Raw genomic sequence first — 20,368 nt, forward strand, 5'->3', positions numbered from 1 at the left:
TGTGTAGAAATAACAATAATTCATCTTAAAATGTCATGAAAGTCTATTTTCATGGATTTCATAGATTATTTGTATCATATGGGGCCTCTTAAGATGGGCCTCAGCATGTCATCGTCTGGCACTGACCACAATGCGTAGCCCCGTACTGGCACACTGGGCTATGCGTAGCCCCGTACTGGTATAATTTAATAAAATCCAGCGTAGCATTGCTTTGGGAAAAATCAGGGGAAAAACAAGATTGGTGTGAACTACATTGATTTTTGGTGTCATGTGCCTGCTTTCATCTTGAAAGGCCATTCGGTGGCTGCAAACTGGCTATTAATAGCTATCCGGCCCCTAGTGGCACTATAATAGCACCTACTGCTGCAATCAGCCAGATCAGCTGCAGGGTTTTGGTGCACAGAATTAACGTTATGTCACACTGGTGGGAAGGTGGTGTGTGCCCAGGTCTTAAGCCATCTTACTTCTCTGTGCCTCCGTTTCCCCTGCCGTCCTTTCTGTATTATATGTTTTTACGGACAGGAACTGTTCCTTGCTATCAGTCTGCATGACAGCTAGCTCAAGACCTTGGACGCCTGAGCCTTAATTGTGTTAGACATAGCAGTACAACATCACCGAGCATTCGGACGGTGGGAACTGCTGCTACTCAGCACTGTAAAAGAGCAGGCCCTCGGATGGTACCAAGCCACCCCGCACGTCAGGTCCCTGAACGGTTAAACCCAGCAGTGCTTCATGGCATTATTGTGTTGTGATTAAGAGCTGAGGTGTTCACCAGGTTAATTATATTGTTGGTTGTAGTCCAGTGATGACTTAAACTTGCAACTTATTAGAGAGTTTATTGGATTGCCAAGTCAAGCATTTATTAGAATAAACAGTGATTTTCCTTAATTTTTGCTGAAACGGCAGATTTCCACAGTGAGGTGGTTAAAGGTATACAGATTGCAGAAAGTTAAATATCATACGCTTTCGTTGTTCAATAAAGCAGAACTGATTTAGTTTTAAAAGAGAAGGGCTTCCTCTAATGCATGGAGGCTGCTGAAGAAGCACACTTCTCCCCCTGGCTGAGAAAAACAAGTGATTCACCCGGTAGCTGGACAGGCAGGTGCTATTTTTAAAGTGACTACAAAAACTGGGGTTGGGTGGATAGACCAGCCTCGTCGAGGGTCTGGATTTGGAACAGATGAGATTGTGTTTAGAAGTTTATCCGGCCTTTCACTTTTCTGTCCTCCTCACCCCTTTATTAATCATGAGTGGGTTCAAGTTTTGATTGAAGGCTTAAGTTTCAAGAGGTCTTGCCAGTCACCGGTAGCTTTTACACTCAAGCAATCATCAGTGATTGTAGCAGTGGCCCTTGGATGAAGAGGGGCCAAACTCTGGTCTCTCTTACGGGGATATGAATCCCATGCAATAAAGCAGGATTGAGTCCAGTCGGAAAGTCGAATTTCCATCCATTTAGCTATTTCAACCATATTCATCCATTTAGAAAGTTGACTTTCCATCCGCTTAGCTATTTCAACACTGGGTTTTATTGCATGTTGGTTTGTTACTCTCAGAGCTAGAAATCTGCACCTTTTTCTGGTTTAAAATGGTCCGGCTTCCATTTCTAGCCAGAGCATCTTGTGAACTAGACTAACAGCCCTTTATTATCAAATTTCTGTTCACCGTGTAAGGATTTACGGACTGTGATCCAGTCAGCCCTTAATCTTTTTTTTGATGAGCCAATAGATTGATCTCTCTAGCCTCACTCTGAAAGGCAGATCTTCCAACCCCTGAAATCTTCTTGCGGCTCCTCTCTCCATCTTTTCAATATTCCTCTTCAACTGTGGACAGTATAACGGGACGCGGTATTCTGGTAGCGGTGATACAAGTGCCAAACAAAGACAATATCACCTTCCAACCTCTAGGCCACATGTCCCTGATGATTTATCCATAAATAACAACCTTTTGAATATATTCTCAAGTGGGACACTCATGCAGCTCATTATCTTCCTTGACCTAAAGTCTTTTTCAGTTTTTCAGTTAACTGCTTGCTAAGTTAGAGTCCCCTGTCCTGTAAGTATGGCCCTATCCTTTTATGCCATAATATGACTTAACATTTGGCCAGCTGGACTAACACATTATTTGCATGTGCTGCAGGCTACTTATGCAGATATTGGAGGGACGGTACATAATGAAGCACACAGATGACTGAATAATGCATGTGTGGTTTTTAGGATAGCTTTCTATTTTCTTGTAGGTCATTGGAAAAAAAAAGTTAAATAGCATAGGGTCAAGAAAAAAATCCCTGCAAAAGTCTTTATCTTTATAAGAAACACCCTGGCTTGGTGATGATTCTTATGTTTCAAGGCTTCCCACTTATTCAGTTTGAATTCATTTCAAAAGTGGCATATTCATTGCAAATTATTTCAGTTTCTTAATCAAAATATTGGAGGGTACTAAAGCGAATGTCACTGTGTCAGCACTGTTAGTCCGAAGCTAGGCATCTCGACCTTGCCTTCTTCAACACTATTAGTTTTATCACCAAATTTGCTATCTCATCAAAAGGCACAGAACGTCAGTTTGCCAAAATCAAATTTCCATAATCCCACCTCGACTGTCATTAATGATGTTAGCCTCCATTAATTCCTTTTGAATTCAGTCCCAGACTCCTCATTCTTTTGCTCAGGTTAATGCCAGGCCAATAGGTCTGGAGGTCATGTCATTTACTCTTTCCAAATACAGGCATGTATTTTTAAAGTCCCGTGGAACTTTTTGCAGTGTTCAAAGACTTAGTGAAAATCAATTGTAATGGTTCAGAAAGCTCCTATGTCAGCTCTTTTAAAACTCTTGGATATAAGTGATCAATAATTGCTGATATGAGAAAGCCCAGCTTTGAAAGCTGCTGCTAACTTCCCCAGAATTTAGTATTGGAATGGAAAGCATTCAATCACCGTAGAATACGAATACGTCATCGGGCTTTCTCCCAAACATGCAACAGAAATATTCCTTGAACACTTCTGCCCTTTCTGCATTATTATTGAAAAGTCTCCCATTTTCATCCAGTAATGGACTAAAGCCTTCATTAGGATGTCTTTTGTTCTTAAGATAATTCAGGAAATGCATTGGCTTTACCTCTGCTTATCAGACCTTTTCCTTATGTCATTTTGCTTCCTTTACAAATGTTGCTGTTGCAATACCTAGTTCCTACTTTATATTCAGTGCCATTCAGATCCCGTTTTTGTCCATTAGTTATGTGTGTATGTGTATGTATATATGTGTATATATATATACACACACCTACACGTGTGTGTGTGTATATATATATATGTATGTATGTGTGTGTGTGTATGTATACACACACAAACACACACACACAAAAACAAACATATATAATAGCTGTTTTTACTTTCTTTGAAGACAGGTTGTCTTTTTAACCAGTGTAAGCTTCTCTCTCAGTTGTGGGAATGCAGATTTTTAGTAAAAAGTTTTCACACAGGCTCCAGTCATCATTCATATTTTTTTTATAATTTAAATTCTCTCTCCTAGCTGATTTGCCTAATAGCTATTTGCAGCTTTGTGAAATGGGTACTTTTAAAACCCTAAATACCTATGTGTGACTTGCTTGGACTTTCTTTTTGCATGTAATAAATGACATCAAAATGCAATTATTTGGATTTAGGCATTGGCTAATTGTGATCGGTTCCTCTGTGTCTGGTGAAATGAGGTCTCCGATTGAATTTCTCCATTGGTGAGTTTAGGGGAGGAATTCCTCTTCAAGAGCTGACACCCTGTTTGCTGGTGGGTAATTTTCCCTGAAATCCAGTCAGTAATCACACATCTGATACAATTTCTTTCTAAAATGTCAAGGCTTGCAGTAACGATGGAATAAAAATATAATCTCAGTAAGGAAAGATTTAATGATCGATAAACAACTCATGGCAATTTTTCAAGCCCATTTCCAACAGGCTTCACACGTAAATGCAGGCTGCACGCTGTATGGCACCTCTCTCACTAAGTGTTGCGGTAGCCTTTTGCTGACCTCCTCTTACAATTAAGCAGAGGTAAGAGCTGCTCAGTGATAATTTTGTTTGAGTTCTTAATAAGGAGAGACTTTACAAAGCACAGACTAATGATTGTGGAGCCGTGAATGTATTCAGATGCATAACTAAGTTGTTCAGAGCAATCATTTTCCCCCCTGGGTTTTAGTAGGTAAAGCAAAGGAGTTGGGATGGAAATTACTTTTGTGGAAAATATAGCTATGTTCTTCCTTTGTTATTTAACCCAGAAAGCCATAAAATTTACAATATGCCCTTTTCACAACTATTTCTCCAAGGCTTTCTTTGCCGACTGGAAAGTATTGCAAAACCCTCCTCCCCCCCAACAAACAAACCTAATGTGACCTGTGGCATCTCGATTGTGTTGTCCCGGGAGGTCTCGGCAGCTAACCCCGGTCAGTGCAAGAAGGAAAGGCTCCTGGGGACATCTGTAGACATTACAGGAGGTGGATCTGCTGAACATGTTTCTCCATTTGGAAGGTGTGCACAGGATACTGCCAGTCGAAGGCGTGCGGCTTCTGGCAGAACAAGGGAGAACAAAAGGAGAAAGCACTGCGCTCAGTAGTGTGTACTCATCCGGTTTCATTAATGGGGCTCCTCGAAATCTGCAGCCACGGGCTGCGTTTGGGAGTGAAGCTTGAGGGACATCCGCTGAAAACTCCTGCAACTACTCCTGACCTGCTCGCACTCGCTCGACTGAGGTCGGAGCGAGCCTGAAGCAGAGCGAGGGCGAGATGTTGGGCCTGCCTCTCTCCTCTAATATATATCAGTATTGCTTTGTGGAAGTCGGTGGTGTGGACGGCCCTGGCTAGGAAATAATGGGTGGGGGCATTAGCATTTGGTCTATAGATTGCACGTGATGCACGGCATAATTTCGGAAGACCTGCGTCCACTGCTCACAGTGCTAAAAGGTTTGAGGGTGTATTGAGTTGTGGTTGGGTTGGGACAAATGAAGTAGAATTAAGGTTTGGGTTGGGAACGATCTTTGACATGTGTACATTTATTTAAGAAACTGTAGGTGAAATTCATTCTGTGCACAAGGCCAGATAAGATATATACACCAATTACATCTGTTCAAACTCTTTGCACAGGGTTTTTTTTTCCTTTTTTTTTTTTTTTCACTTTGTATGAACTGTGAAGTTATCTGAACTTCTATCTCCCTTCTCTTAGCACTTCATTTTCTTACTTTAAAACACCTAGATTGTTCTTTTTCGACACTAAGTTTCCTTGATCTACATCCATTTCTATGTTACTTTTCGTTTTGAGTTACTAGTAAATATTAAAGATGTCTTTTGTCTGCAGTATACTGGAGGGGAAACTAAATCATTTACTTTTATAAAGTGAAATCCATTAACTCTCAGGTCTCCTGCATCCGCGTTAATGCTTGTAAAATGCTTTGAAGAAGAAAACACCATAATATATAAATATTAAGTATTATTTTTATAGCTTCATCAACTTCTCTTTTAAAATTAATAATAACCCCTCCTCTCCCGAACCCAAACGAACTGGGAAAATGCATAACCTCCCTCAAATCTTAGTGCTTTATTTTCATCTCCTAATCTTCTTAACTTTTTAAATTAATTACCATGATTAAAATTGGGAGATGTGTTTTCCCAGAACAATCACATTGCTCTGTTGCAAATGTTCATATTAATTTCATAACATTAGTTTAATTTCTTTTGATATTTAAAAAGACGAAAAAAAATACCCAGATGCAGCATCTTCTGGGTTTCGTCTCTAAAGAAGCCTCTTTGAAAGCGTTTTTCCCAACACGATGTCCTATCCTATTGAGGCAGACTCCATCTTAGGTGTTGAAGTCATATTGAGTGGTGATACAGAAGCTGACCAGTGTCAGACACCCCAATCTTTCTCATTGAGAAAGGATCGTTTTATTCTGGCTCTTAAGAAAATTACCATGAGAAGTCTGCTCCCCCCGCCACCATTAATCAATGGCCTGTTGTGCATAATGTGTTCCAGCAGAGTATTCACCAAGTTTGATCTTTGTAGTATCTACAGCCTGGTTTGCAGATTTGAGGAGAGAAGACACTATTCTGCAATTAGTGTGGCTTTTTCAGGTGTTTGGTGGTGCCCTAACTTCTTTCCAGTGCTTCAGCAACTTTCCAGTGTGTCATCAGTGATGTCTTTAAGGATGTCCTAGACCACTTTTTTGAAGCCCACCTGGATGACGCATTCATCTTTCCCACGCCATCTTGATGATCGCATCTACCTTGTTTTTAAAAGATTGAGGAAGCATCATCTGCATGCAAAATGGATGGAGAGCAAACACGACCAGTCATCAGTTGAATTTCTAGGATACAGGATGTCCTTTCAGGCAGTATGGGCAGAGCCAAGCTAGGTATCTGCTCTCACTGACCGAGCAGGAATACGTGGGATGTCCACTGCTACATTGGGTCCATTGGCTTCTATCAACACTTCATCCCGGCCTTTTTGAAACGACATGTCATCCCTGGTTAGCACAGGTCTTTGTACACCTAGGCAGGCTTCAAACTGATGTCCATTCAGGTGCACCCAACCCCTTTATCCACTGAATCAGATGCACTAGACTTTGCATTTGATTTGAGGCTGTTCAAATCTGAGCTACATGACCTTGGAAATCTGCACTTCATTTGTGGAACCTGACACTGGTCGCATGTAATTGTGACGTCTGGGATATGGCGTGGCTGACCAGTTAAGTTGCATTTGAAGTAGGTAGTCAATAGTGGGAGGGTGCCAAGTTTCCAGTATCTCCTCCAGATCACAAAACACCAGCTGGGTGCCAGGAATGGGAAAGCCAATGCTCTGTCTTACACGAGTGACCATTAGAGGGTAAGTGCACACATTCAGTCATTTGGATTACTTCTTGCACTTACCACCCACAACTCAATCTTGGTCTGATCTGTGCAGACTGCACCGTGAACCTGCCCAAACATGAGGATAATGTGATCTTTCTTGTCGCTGCCCGTTGTCTCACCAAGAGAGCTGCTTTATTCCATGCCGAAAGGTTTTCCTCAATGTGTTTCCCACGAAAATCTAAAAAGCGGGAGAATTTTAGCAAATGAAAATTTTCAGTTTTAAACCAACCCCCCCCCTTTTTTGCCTTTTTGCTTGGTTGTAATATATATGGACAAAGGCACTCTGCAAAAAGGTTTTCCCAGCGGAAGAAGCTGCTTTACAGACTAAAACCAGAAACACTGACTGATTCGGAAAGATGCAAGCGTCCATCTCAATGGATCAATGTGAAGGATTAGGGCCAATGACAGTAAGTCTTTGTCCATTAGTCTTGATGCTACGAACTACGTGGCTTCTGATCCAGCATGAGAAAAATGATTCGAGATTTTTTAAAAAATAAAAAATAAAGTCACTTCTCAGCTTCAATAAGTGACTTGTGGATGCAGCTGACAAATGCATTTTAACCCCCTCTATAGTTGGCTCTGGATCCAGACTTCCTCAGAGGCCAGTAATGCTTGCGGGCCCATGGCTTTGATTTTGTTCAATGTCTGTGCCTCTTAAAAAATCCACTCACCTCTATCCTGTCCTGTTAATCATGTCTAATGAAGCAATCCTTACAATGAGATGAGAAGGCGGCATTAACATTTTCATAGCTGGGTTTCATTGGCAGACAGCAGCATGAAAGAAGGGAAGGGGGAACTCTTTGAAAGATTAGAGCTCCAGTATATTTAGATGAATCTAGATGTGTAACATTCACAATGGGGCTTTAAAAAAGCCAAATGAATTGCTCCCTAGGAAGATGTTGCTTTGATGTAACACAGAAGGCTCCTTTTGTTGCAAAAGCGGCAAGAGAAATGGGGATGAAATGTGTCAGCTGAAAAGGAAAAGAGATTGAAATAGAGCCACATCACCGTTGCTGAAAATGGATCTTTCATTGTAGGTCACAACAATAAAGAGTTTCTAATGCAGAGAGGAGTCAAGAATAGAAACGAAGACACCCAATGTTAGATAAGAGTGAGGTTATATATCTTTTATCACCCTTTGATTTTTATTCCCCTTCTCCCCATAACAAAGAGAAAGGTCAGGTAGGAGCTGGCGAGATCCTTTTGGTGACAGAAATGACAAAATTAGGAAATCGCCCTTATACAAATGAGGCAGAATTCATCACTGGCCCAGTAATGTAGAATAGAGTATAAGAGGAGGAGGGTGGAAGAAAATGAAAGAGCTTATCAAGAAGGGAAGAAAACACGAGACCATTATAATGGTAGGCAATGCAAAGGGATGTTAGGGAGAGTCGGAGTCATTTGGAAGAACAGTGGGGCATATCGAAATACGAAGGAGCTAACTTTTTTGGGCTTTGGGTTTTGGAAGCTGTGTTTTGTGTTTCGTACACAAGAGAGACTCTGCGGGGAGTCTGCGGGCAGCTGCAGTTTTCATGCGTTTCCGTTCAGAGGCTAGAGATGGCTGGGGAATGACTGGCTTTTCCCTGAATCAGCATTTTGGCAAAGCCAAACTATTTTCATTTCATAGTTTCATAGTTTCTAGCGTCAGAAGGGACCTGAGTAGATCATCTAGTCCGACCCCCTGCCATGGCAGGAGAGATTTTTCCTCAATGTGTTTCCCACGAAAATCCAAAAAGCGGGAGAATTTTAGCAAATGAAAATTTTCAGTTTTAAACCAACCCCCCCCTTTTTTGCCTTTTTGCAGAGTGCCTTGGTCCATATATATTACAACCAAGCAAACCAAAACATATGCACTCTCCCTTTCATTAACATTTTTTGACCAGCTCTCTCTCTGACTCTGTTGCACTTTGTTAACTTTGAACTTGCACTGCGCTATGCCAGTCCAAATGAAAGGGAGCCAGGGAAGGATCTAGGGAAGGTGGAGCGCCGGTGTATGATGAAAGGGATAGGGCACAGCTCCCAGGTGCATTGCTGCTGTTGAACCCCAAGAGATGTGGTTTATAGCTAGAGATGTACAAATGAGTCGTTGGATAGGAGCTGGTAGGAAGGGATACTTCTCTTATGGCACGTAGCATGGCAAGGCAGGGTTGGACTCTGGTGGAAAGAGATGGAGGGTGAGAGAGGGGAAGCTGGGGAAGTGCACTCCCATCCAGCCAGCCATCAGTGGACTGCTCACCAAGAGATGGATGGGTGCTAGGACCACACGGTTGTTTTTAGGAAAGGAAGAGATGCAGGATCAGGGTTGGAAGTAGGGGAGGGGATGGGACACATGAAGAGGGCATGCCGGAGGCCATGCCTGGGGATTCATCCGGAAACTTAAGGATGCTCACCAGTCGAACCGTCCAAAATAATAGCCATCCTGCACCTGAATAAGGGAAAAGCTTGTATCAGTTCTGGGTATGGCGGACATGCTCACTTCTCCATATCTCAGTTGGTACAGAGCACCGTCAGCTGTGTCCTCCAGCGGCGGCAAGGCCCAGTGCCCACCATATTCAGCATCAGGTCGCTGCTGGCTCGGGCACACCCTCCAGGAAGCCCAGCACTGGCCGCACCGGGGCATGGCTTCTTGTAACAGGCGCTTTGGTTGCTCTCCGACAGATAGAGGGATGACATGCGATTATAACGAGCACTATCAAAGAGGATCCAGCATCACCCTTTAATCTCTGCAATGGACCCGGTTCCCCCCCGAGCTCCCTTCATCAGACCGGATCCCAGCAGATCAATACCAGGACATCCTGCGACGATTTAAAATCCCGTACAATATTCAAGGACTCTTGGTATTATTTAATGCGTGTTGTATGTGCACCTACAGGAACCAGTGAGACTGGAGACCTACTGTGCTAGGTGCTGTACACCTACATCATACAAACTTGTTTCCCTCCACAAAGAGGTAACAAAAATGCAGATGCGATGAGAGATGGTAGAAGGGAGTACAAAGAGAATGAAAACATTGCGGTCTCTGGCTAATATACAGTGGATGTAGCTGCTAATCCTTTGCCTGCCATCTCTCTTGTGACTTGGGGAAAGGGAAAGTGAAATCCAGATATGGGTGGCAGTAATCTCATATTTCCACATTTCTTCCCAGCTCTGAAACCAAAACGCTCCAGGAGGATTCGAAAATTAAAACGCAGGACCAGCAACTAAATACAAGTCCTTCAAATTGCATCTCAAGTCCCCCAGTACAGACAGACTAGTCATCTGAGCCATTTTCTGGCAGTGGCTCTCACTACGCTACAGCTTATGCTTCCAGATCGGCTCTGGAAAGTACAACAAAAATTTTCTGTAATGAAAGTTAGTTTAGGAAGAGGATTTACACTGATGAAATTCCCCAGAAGACAATACCGACCCTAATTCCTGCAGGTTAACTATCCACTGCTGGAGACTTGGCCAAAGAAGGAATTTAATTTTTTTTCCCCTAGACAAATGTATTAATATTTAATAAAAACAAAGCCAGATGACACTGCTTGAGAAAATAAGGAATTTACATAACGCCTTGCTGGATTTGAACAGAACCAGAAAAAGGAAGAGCCTTAACTCACCAACTGCTTTTTTTCTTCCTTTGGAAAAGCAAAGCTTCCACCTTCACCATCGGAAAACCGGGCATGCCGGTTCCTATCGGTTAGAAAGGCTGTTTCCTCTCCCGATTCCTTTCATGCCCTCTTGTCCTGCATTTGGACCCCACCACAAAAAGAACAAGGATACTGTTATAGAGAAGGCATGGATCTAAGAGAGGGGGACCGTTGTCTCCAGTTCTGCCACCGATTTTTAAGTGGCCCTAGTCAAGTCACTTAACTTGGCTGTGCGTTTTGCCTAACAATTCATTTGTTTCATATTGAATAGTACACGGTTTAATTCACTGAAGTGCTTTGAGACTCTGGTATAGGACGAACCTTAAAGTATCTGTGGACAGTGGCTGGTGCAGGGAAGTAGAAATAAGCTACAAAGCTTTTCACTAATGAATGAATCCAGCCTAGTTGATGCTGAGCACAGAGATGGTTAGCCTCTGGTGCTCATTCAGGAGCCTATAAATAGCATTTATCGGCTCACCCTGGGTCCCGGTGGACGCAGAATTTGCCCTGATGCTTGGCAGAGCGAGCGCAGGCCAGGAGGATGATGGATACCCACGGCATGACCCTTTCCAAGTCAAAGCTGAGCTCATTGTTGGAAGGTCACAGTCCTGGAGTCCGTGTAGACCCTGCCTGCAGCACGTGCAGAGAGCTCCCCATTGCAGCACGGTCTATTCCACTCAGGCAAGAGCATCAATTTAAGCATGTTCCCCTCCCCTCCTCTGCCCACCTCTGCACCACGAGGGCTGGACCGAAGCATTTGCCGAGTCTGTTGTAAAGAAGGATCCGTCAAGTGTCTCACCACTACCTTGCACTGTCTGTTCCAGTATCATTTCACTTTCCATCTCCAAGCTTTTAAACAAAAATAAACCAAGATAAGGTCTATAAATCATGCTCCCTCCCTTGCAGCCTGGCGCCAATGGAGCCTACACGGTAAGTTATCATGTTTTTAACTATGAACCTGTCCAGCCCCTTGTCATTTATCTTGTGTGTCCCATTCTGGTTTGGCTCAAGGCTGAACATTAGCGCATGATGAATGCCAGGCTGTCCATCCCTGTTTGTACTGGCATTATTAACCCATATTCTTCTGAATATTTCATACAGCAATGCATTATTCATGCTCTGTAATAGACTCTCAGGTTAGCTGCCCTGTGTGCATGGAGATGACAGAAAGCCTTTTATGATTGAGGGGAATTTCCCACTCTGCCTTGCCAAGAATTTCCTTTAACCCTTTGGGATTGAGTGCTGCACAGTGAGGTTGTGACCACTGCCGATGTAAATCAATGCACTTATGCTAAATTCAATGCATTTATGTCCTTGAGTTGCTACCAAGAGCTGAGATGAAGAGCAAAGGAAGAAACAGCCTTCTGCCTGCTGAACGCCGCTTCGCTACACCCTGTTCTTCTTTGTCTTCCATTTCCATTTTATTTTCTCGCTTTTTGTTGAACGTTTCTCCTTTCTCTCTTCAACCTCCCCAGCCAAATCCAGCCACGAGAAATAGGCAGACGGGAAACTGGGAACAACTGCAAATGCTTTGGAGGAGAGGAGTGGAAGTCAGAAGGATTTTGGATTCCTAGATATTGGAAAGCTGGGCTAGAAACGACAAGATGAAGGTCAAGGCAGAGAAATGTAAGATGCCAGGGAAGCAAATGCAGAATGGGAAGCAACTGGCTGGGTGGTAGCATTGCAGAGGAGGATTGGGGTTTTTTTGGCACACTTGCTTCAGCAACGGGTATCATCAGGCATATGCAGTGTACATTATGGGAGGTGATAGTGCCGCTCTACTCGGCGCTGGTTAGGTTTGCCTCGGAGTATCGCAGGCAGTCCTGAGCTCCATTTTTTAAGAAGGATATGGAGAAGATAGAGAAGGGCCAGAGACCACAAAAACAATAAAGAGCCTGAAAGGCAAGCTGCATGAGGAAAGGTTGGGAAAACCAGGCATATCTGAGCTTGGAGAGAAGGTGATTTAGTAGGAACATAAGAGCAGACTTCAAGTATCTGAAGGGCTGCCATAGAGAAGAGGGAGAGCCCTTGCCTCCAGGGGCAGGACATGCAGCAGTAACTTGAAATTGCGGCTAAATTGATTTAGATTAGGTATTAGGAAAAACTGCCTCCGGTTTGGAGTGCGAGGCAGTAGACTACACACCAAGGGATGATTTAAAAGTAGCGCTCCTGATTTTGTGCAAGCATTCCTGATTTTGATTTTATGATGAAAAAGCTTTTATGCATGAAAAGGTTGCATGAAAAGATGCAATCAAGCTAGGGCTGGGGCTTACTCTCTGGAGGGCCAGAGATGGAGAAGCCAGAGTCCTACTGTGGAAGGTGAAAGCTGTGCCTGGAGAGGATCTGTCTTGGTGGGATAGAGATAACCTCAGGGTAGCCCACTTCCAACTCAGCAAGGAGACCGTGCAATCAAATTAGAAAGACTTTGAACTCAGCCTGGCGACAGAAAGAGGAAGCTAGACTATCTAATGTGATCTGTTCCACCTTGCTGCCTTTTTAAATATCAGCTTACCGCAGTGCAATGAGTTTGCGTCTGGCTGATTCTTCACCAAATTACTTTCTAAGAAGCAATTTATAAACTATTACAAGCCTGGAAGACAGACTCACGTCTGCTGATAAGCACGGAGCAGGGATCAATGGATATAGGGATCATATCTGTGTGAGGTAACGATCCTATGTGGATTCACACAGGTGTGGTCAAAGACCACTGCTGCGGTCTTTGATCTTCTTTCCTACCTTCTCTTTCTAACCAGACATGTGTTTTAATAGCTGAATAGCTGATGGGGAAGATCCACAAGCAAGGAGCAGGCCTGGATCTCATAGCTGGATGTTTCACAGCTGAGTCCCGTACCTTTACTTAGCTCATAAAGACAAGGGCACTTGGATCAAGCCAAAAATGAGAAGATCCTTAAAACTTGGCCTTCTGAGTCCAGATACCAAAGTTACCCACGAGCTCCCCTTTTCTACTGACTTCCCCTAGCATCGAAACACACCATCAGTAATCTGTCCTAGCTGCCTATCGTGCATGTTAAGTGATTTGTATTAATTTATATTGTTCTGTTAGGTCCACGTTACAACCAATGCATGTCCATATATGACAGTAACTCTAGAAGCATGAATAAATCTCTGGCTAATATCTCCGCTTCCTAGTGTTGGTGGTCGTGTAATGATGCAGAGTCACTGGCTGCCGTCATGCTTTACCACATGGAAACTTTATTATTTCTTTGTATTACGATCACACCTAATGGCTGGTAGCCACAATCAAGTGCTATCGGCTAGTTGCTGTATATCAGCATAGAGGCTGATATTGTTTTTTTACTTTACAGTTAGGGTTGCCAGGCTCTGGCATGGACTCCCAAGGGAGGTGGTGCTCTCTCCTGCCTTGGGGGTCTTCAAGAGGAGGCTGGACAGATATTTGGCTGGGGTGATATGACCCCGGCACCCGTTCCTGCCTGGGGCAGGGGGCCGGACCTGATGATCTGTTTAGGTCCCTTCCGACCGACCCCAAGCACTATAAGAAGCAACCCAAGCAAACAGGGCAGCAAAACATGAGCTGGCAAACAGAAGCACAGACAAGATCATTTTCTCAAGATCCTAAAGTAGGTCGAAAAGAAAACCTTGGTCTAGTGCGACTTGGCATCGATGTCTCATTCCTTTTGGCCTCCCAGGTCTCCAAAACCCACAACTCTTCCTCCTGCCAAGGTCACGTGCTCATTTCTCACCTCTTCTTCATGGGAGAGAACATCCCAGTGCAGAGATGCATTTTGGTGCCTGGGGACATGCAATGGCAGGATGAAGAGCTTCAGGTGTCCCATAAAGCCCATTTCAAAGACAGGCTATTGTCAAAACATGGAGAATCAGGGGCATCAGGCCCCTCTGGGCTGACAATTTTTAAGCTGAGTGTCATGCAACTGCCAGGGATAAAAATGGGTGAGGCTGGATGCTTTACAGGTGGGTGGTTAGGGAGGTGCTAATTGAGTGAGAAGAGAGAAAAGAAGCCAGGCTGGTGCAGGGAGCAGGACGCGCTGCGCATGCAGAAATAAAGAGCAGAGGACGGGCATATATCCGGCTGCAGGTTTCCTTCATGCATGCACACCCACAGGCCTGCCTGGTACTCTTTCCTCGGAGCTGAAAGCAGGTTGCTGTCGAGTATCATGCCACCCCATCTCTACTGTGTGCAGATGAAACCCCAGCCTGATGTGCTCCCAAAGCTCCCGCTGAACAAGTAATTGGTTGGGTAAGTGGTTGGCCAAAGCACCCCTTCTCTCATGAATCCCCTGGCGTGGGTATCTCATGCAATCCATTTGCTCAAGCACCCTTCCCCTTGTCTCATGGGGACATCGTTCTTGCAGTGTCTCGCTGACCTTGAGCTTGGAGACGTCCCTGAATGTGTTTGAAGATGGGGCATTAGCGCAGACTGGATGGTCTCATGAGGTCAGGGGAAGGGATGGGGGACTCATTCAAGGCGATAAGCGCCTCATCCTTATGGAAGCCGTTATTTCTCAGTTTTCAGGAGAACCAAGAGCGTTTAGAGGGGAAAGACTGGCGTAGCAGCTAAAAACACCGACCTGGGAGGCTCCAGCATAGACTGTCTGTGTAATCATGTCACGTAACAACCTCACAAGGGAGAGGTTGGAAAATGAACTTAATCTATAATTGTTCTTTTGGAGCCCTGGATGGAGGGTGCTTTCTATGTACGAAGTATTATTGTTACATACCAGCCTGGTACCTTTAATTTCCATCTGTCAGACAGGTTGAATACCACCGAGTTCCTGTACAAAACTCATTTAAATCCTCTGGGACCAGTGGGATTTTCAAGGTCTAGGACTATGTGTGCAGCCTGGCTGAGAGAGGCAATAAGCATGAAAGCTGTTTTGTGAGTGCAGAGACAGGAAAATTATACCGATGCTACTGAAGGTGATTGGCAAACTGAAAAGGATTGTGTAATCAGTCAGGTGTCATGGCAACTAAGGAGGCTAGAATTTGGGTGTTGACCCTCCAATTATATAGTCTCTTAACACAGCATAATAACCTGCATATTTTATCAGGGGAACGTGCCCACTTCTCCATTTTGGGTTGCTTAGATGTCTAAGCACCTGACTGTTCAGAAGTCAAGGACTTCACATTGCACCAGGGTTATTTGCAGCCATATAATTGCGAGATGACAAATTGCAGCCCAGTTAAAGCCAGGCTGAAAATCAGACTAGAGGAATGCACCTTTTCCCCTTGCCTTTTTCCTGTCAATGCAAGTTTAAGGTCCAGAAGTATATGCTGAGCTGGACACAGGCATGGGCAAACTGGGCTGAAAGAGGGCCCGAAAATGGCAGTTTTTTCCCCTGTTGTCCAATGATTATTATTATGATCTCTGGCAAAAGGGGGCCTGATACTAAAAGTTTGCCTGGGGCCGCCAGGAGTCTAGGTACGGCACTGAGTATGTGCAGATCTAGAGTCAAGCGTTGCAAACAGACTGCCGTCGGAGGTGGTTCAAGCACCTACTCTGGACTCCTTTAAGAGTCATTTGGACATTTATCTTGCTGGGATCCTGTGGCCCCAGCTGACTTCCTGCCCTTTGGGCAGGGGGCTGGACTCGATGATCTCCCGAGGTCCCTTCCAGCCCTAATGTCTATGAAAGCTAGATCTAAACCCAGCTAAAATGGATGTTCCCACAGTGCATGATACTGAGGATCTCACTTCGGTAGGATACGAAAACTCTGGTGGCGCACAGTCGCATTTCATTTCTTAGTTTCCCATATTTGTGCTTAGCGCCTTTAGCTCAAAGATGCCCAAGTGCTTTAGGGACATGAGCTCATAAAATGATGCTATCTTTTTGAGGAAGAGATATGGGGGCTTCACCAGTGGGTAGAAACGGGTCTGCGGTCGAGTTTGGGGTAGAAAGTAAGAGCCCCTTCGCGGGAGCCCTGACCCTCAGGTCTCCTGCTATGACCCAAAGGTGCGCTCCTGTCCTGGGTGAGCATCTTAATGACTGGTTGGGAGAGTCAGGTTCGTCCTAGCTCCCTTCCCCTCTCCCGCTAGCCTGCCCGCGGTCTATGTTTTTGAAAGACAAGTCTTGGATACTCAATTCCTGGACACGGTGTAGGGCGGTATCACTGGAGTGGAGAGAGGACCTGTGGAATAGGGCACCTCTGTCCCAGGGAGAAGAGGCCTTTGCTGTGCTTGGTGTTTCCTATCTGCTCGCTTTGCTTGCTCCCTGCTCGGCCTGCGAGCTTCAGGGGTCCTAGCATGAGGTCCTTCTCGCTGTCTGTGAATCGTATGGGGACTAGGCACCTAAATCCTTTTGTCGACCCAGTCCTTAGTTTCTCTGTGCCTCATCTTTTCTTCGCTCGGCAACCTACGTCCACCTTGCAGGGGTTTTCTGAGGGGTAAATACACTGAAGATTGTGATACCATATATGTGGTATGTGATACCTAGGGGCCCTAGGCAGACGGAAAAGGTCTCCTTTGAAGGCAGCGGTGCTAGCAAGATACTCCCTTATCCAGACCCTGACATACCCTGGCTGGGGAATGCGCTGGCTTGCTCTGGCCCCACGTCCCCCTGGATGGGGCGGCAGGGGACGTGGAGATGCCGGAGGTTACCATCCATCACAAGAGAGGTCCTACGACGGGGCTTGCAGGAGCACAAAAAGTGGTTGATGAAGATGAGGGATCTCCTCTCTCCCGCTCTCATCTGCCCCCTGCTCCCTTTAACTGAGACGCAAGTGGGAGAGGAAGAAAGGCCTCCCTTCACCCATTCCTCGTTTAACTTTTTCCTCATCCCACTCGTAGGGTTTTTTTTTTGCTTTTTTAAAAATGTGATATGTTTATTGCTGGAAGTTATATAAAGGACAGTAAAAATCTTTGAGCTTTAAAAATAATTACCCTGAAATCAAAGGCATGAAAAAGCCTGCTGTCTCCTCCAAATATGTTGTGGGTCATGTAAATCAAGTTAAAAGTTGGAATTAGATACGGGCCCTCGCACAACGCACCGCTACATGTCACTTGGAGCTGCGGGCTTTCATTGCCTCTCCGAAGCTGAAGGCAGGCGTCTCTCCTCCCTCCCTCCCCGGCCCAACCAGGCCCTCCCCAAACTGCAGTCTATCCTATTTCATAATCCATGCTAGAGACATTAGTCAGGCCAGCGACTCTAGCAAATAAATTGCAGGAGGAACCAGCCTCCTTACTGGTGGCTTGAGAAATAGTGGACTGAAACAATTTAATAGCAGACATTACCGAGCTAATTCGGTGCCTCCCACCGTCCGATTGGTAGAAAATTGGCGGCTCCCAGCCATGGAAAATGATTTTCTAATGTGATTCCTCTCAACCATCCTGTGGTTAGGTGTCTTTTTTTCCCCCTTTAAACACCCATCTTTTTTGGCTGCCTTTAAGGATGCAAAATCTGGTTGGGCCCCGGGCTTTGGGTCTGCGCGATTGCGTTGGCTCTGAGCTGCGATGAGTGATGTTTCCGCTCTCCAGGGGCAAGGTGGCTTCAGCCCCTCAAAGGGCCAGAGATTCCTCCTCTACGTCACTGCTGTTCCCTGGCTCCCTTTGGGGATGCCCCGGGGGTGTTAATGAACACCACGGATCGGCTCGGGGCCAGCTGGCGTGGCGGGCAGTTGCATAATGCCCATACAGCGGGAGCTGGGGGTGGTGTGGACGGACACCCCCTCTTTCTGAGCGGCGGGATGGAGGGTCATGGGGCTCCAGACTTCCTGGTCTCCAGCTCTAAGAGGCTGCCTGTATGGCACCCTGCCCCGCTGAAGGTGCTGCTCTGAAAGGGTTCCCCGCCCCTTTGCCTCTTCGCCACCTGCCTTTGGCGGAGGGGGCAGGGATTCAGTTGTTGGAGACCTAATGCTATATGCTTTTCCCTGTTATTGTCTGCAGGCATCCAACCCGGGACCTCCGGCACCACGCCACCAACCCCTCCCATTTCACCGGCGGGTCAGAGGCGGCTGATACAACCAGCGGACACGTGGCATGGGAGGAAGACATAAATGGGCCGGTGTGCTGTGAGCATCAGTTCACCTTTCAAGCATTCAGCCTGGCTCATTTTTTCATTTGGAGGTAGGGCCTGGCTGTTTGCTTTTGCCTGACGGTCCCCAAATATTGGCCAGCGGTGGCTTCACCCTCTTCCCTTTCGCAGGGACCACGGCAGTGGCACTGCAAGGGTTAATAGTGATCCCCAGGCCCAAGAGGTTTGGGAGCCACCATTTAAGACCAAAATGTCACGCTGGTGTGTCTCCTCCATCTGGGACTGCAAGGAGATTTATACCTTTCACTCTCTTCCTGGCTCTGCTTATTTTTTCCCCCTTGCTTCTTGTACTGGAGTCCCTCTGCCTCTCTCCATAGGGCAATTTGTCATCATCATCGGGATGCAGCAGCTATAAATAAAGGGAGGTGAGGTGGCACGCTACTGTATAAATAAGATTTCCAAATGACCACTGTGACTGCCTGGGTTTGCTTTTCTCTCCTGCTGACAGCGGCACTGGGCTGAGGCCAGGGAGATGGGTTTGCGTTCAACCGTAGTGGTTTTGTAGGGCTTGATGTATTGAATTAATAATGGTTTCAGGCATGAGGTCCAAACACTGGACTCTGGTAATGGAGGCCTGTGGGATTGCACATGCTGGAGTTATCTTCATAGAGTGCAGGCTTGAAACGCCGATGCTTCGAGCCGAGCCCCATAAATGAGAAGTGTGAGAAAACAGCCGAAGCCCCGGGTGGAATCAGCCCCTAGACCCCAAGTTCGGGCTCTGTTTTATGGAGGGATTGTTTTCCTGGCAATCCCTGTGGGCTACTGGTAGGAAATTTTGCCACCAGGCTGTGAAGCACTGGAGTGGCTCCATCTCACCGCTGTTCCACATTGGAGGCCTCAGTGCTGCTCACCCAACTGTTGAGTAATGGGAGCAAGGATCCAGCTGGTGGTAGCAATTGCCTTGCTTGCTCAGTCGCCTACAGCAGAAGATGGGCCCTTTGGCTTGCAATAATCTGCTTCTGGCTTCCCCGCACTCTGTGACTTTCTCTCCCTGCCTCTCTTCCCCCCGCTCCATCTCTAACACGCAGGACCGCTGCCATCTCACTGTAGTGCCATGAATAAGCCTCAGCTGCTACTTGATCAGGGATGCAAATTGCCGAGCAGGTGAAAAGTGCTGGGATAAAAATAAAGGAACAAGAGGACACTTGGTGAAATTGAGAGGCAGCCCGTTCGGCGCGATGCATAAATTTTACATCCTTATCTGCATAATCCTCGCCTTTCCACCAACTTGCATTTGATCACTGTTCCTGTTGGGCTGTTCCTTCAGAGTCCAGTAATTGGCAACAGTGTCTCCAGCCTGTTGGACTGAACGAATAATGTCCTGTAACAAAGATTTGTCTGTGCTATATGCCGTTAATCGGTGGAACTCTCTCCTTCAGGATATCGACACTGTAAAATAACTGAAGATCAGTGAGTTACATTAGTACCTTGCCAATTTGCATAGTCACAAACCATCATTTCCACGCAAAACAACCCCATGGTCTCTCCCCATTTGTCAGCAGAGATTTAATATGAACAGCTTGTAACCAAGACTTGCATTACTAAAATTTCATCCCATTATGCTAAGATTACTCGAGAGCATTTATTAGCGTACTGTGAAATGTTATGAATAATTAAAAATTAACTAGACTTGTCAAGAATAAGCTCAGTATTTCTTATTGCCGCACGATCCTTGCTTTTTCAGACAACTGAATTGATTCACTTTGCTATTCATTCATTCATTCAAAACAAACAAACAACAACAGGCATTTGCAAGAGGGTCTTCGCAAAAGTTTTAAAGTGAATTAGGAATATTTTGGTCTATATAAGTGTGACGGGCTGGCTGGC

This window comes from Crocodylus siamensis, chromosome 7 (genome assembly GCF_052110815.1).
Source record: "Crocodylus siamensis isolate JL-2025a chromosome 7, ASM5211081v1, whole genome shotgun sequence".
NCBI classification, from domain to species: domain Eukaryota; kingdom Metazoa; phylum Chordata; order Crocodylia; family Crocodylidae; genus Crocodylus; species Crocodylus siamensis.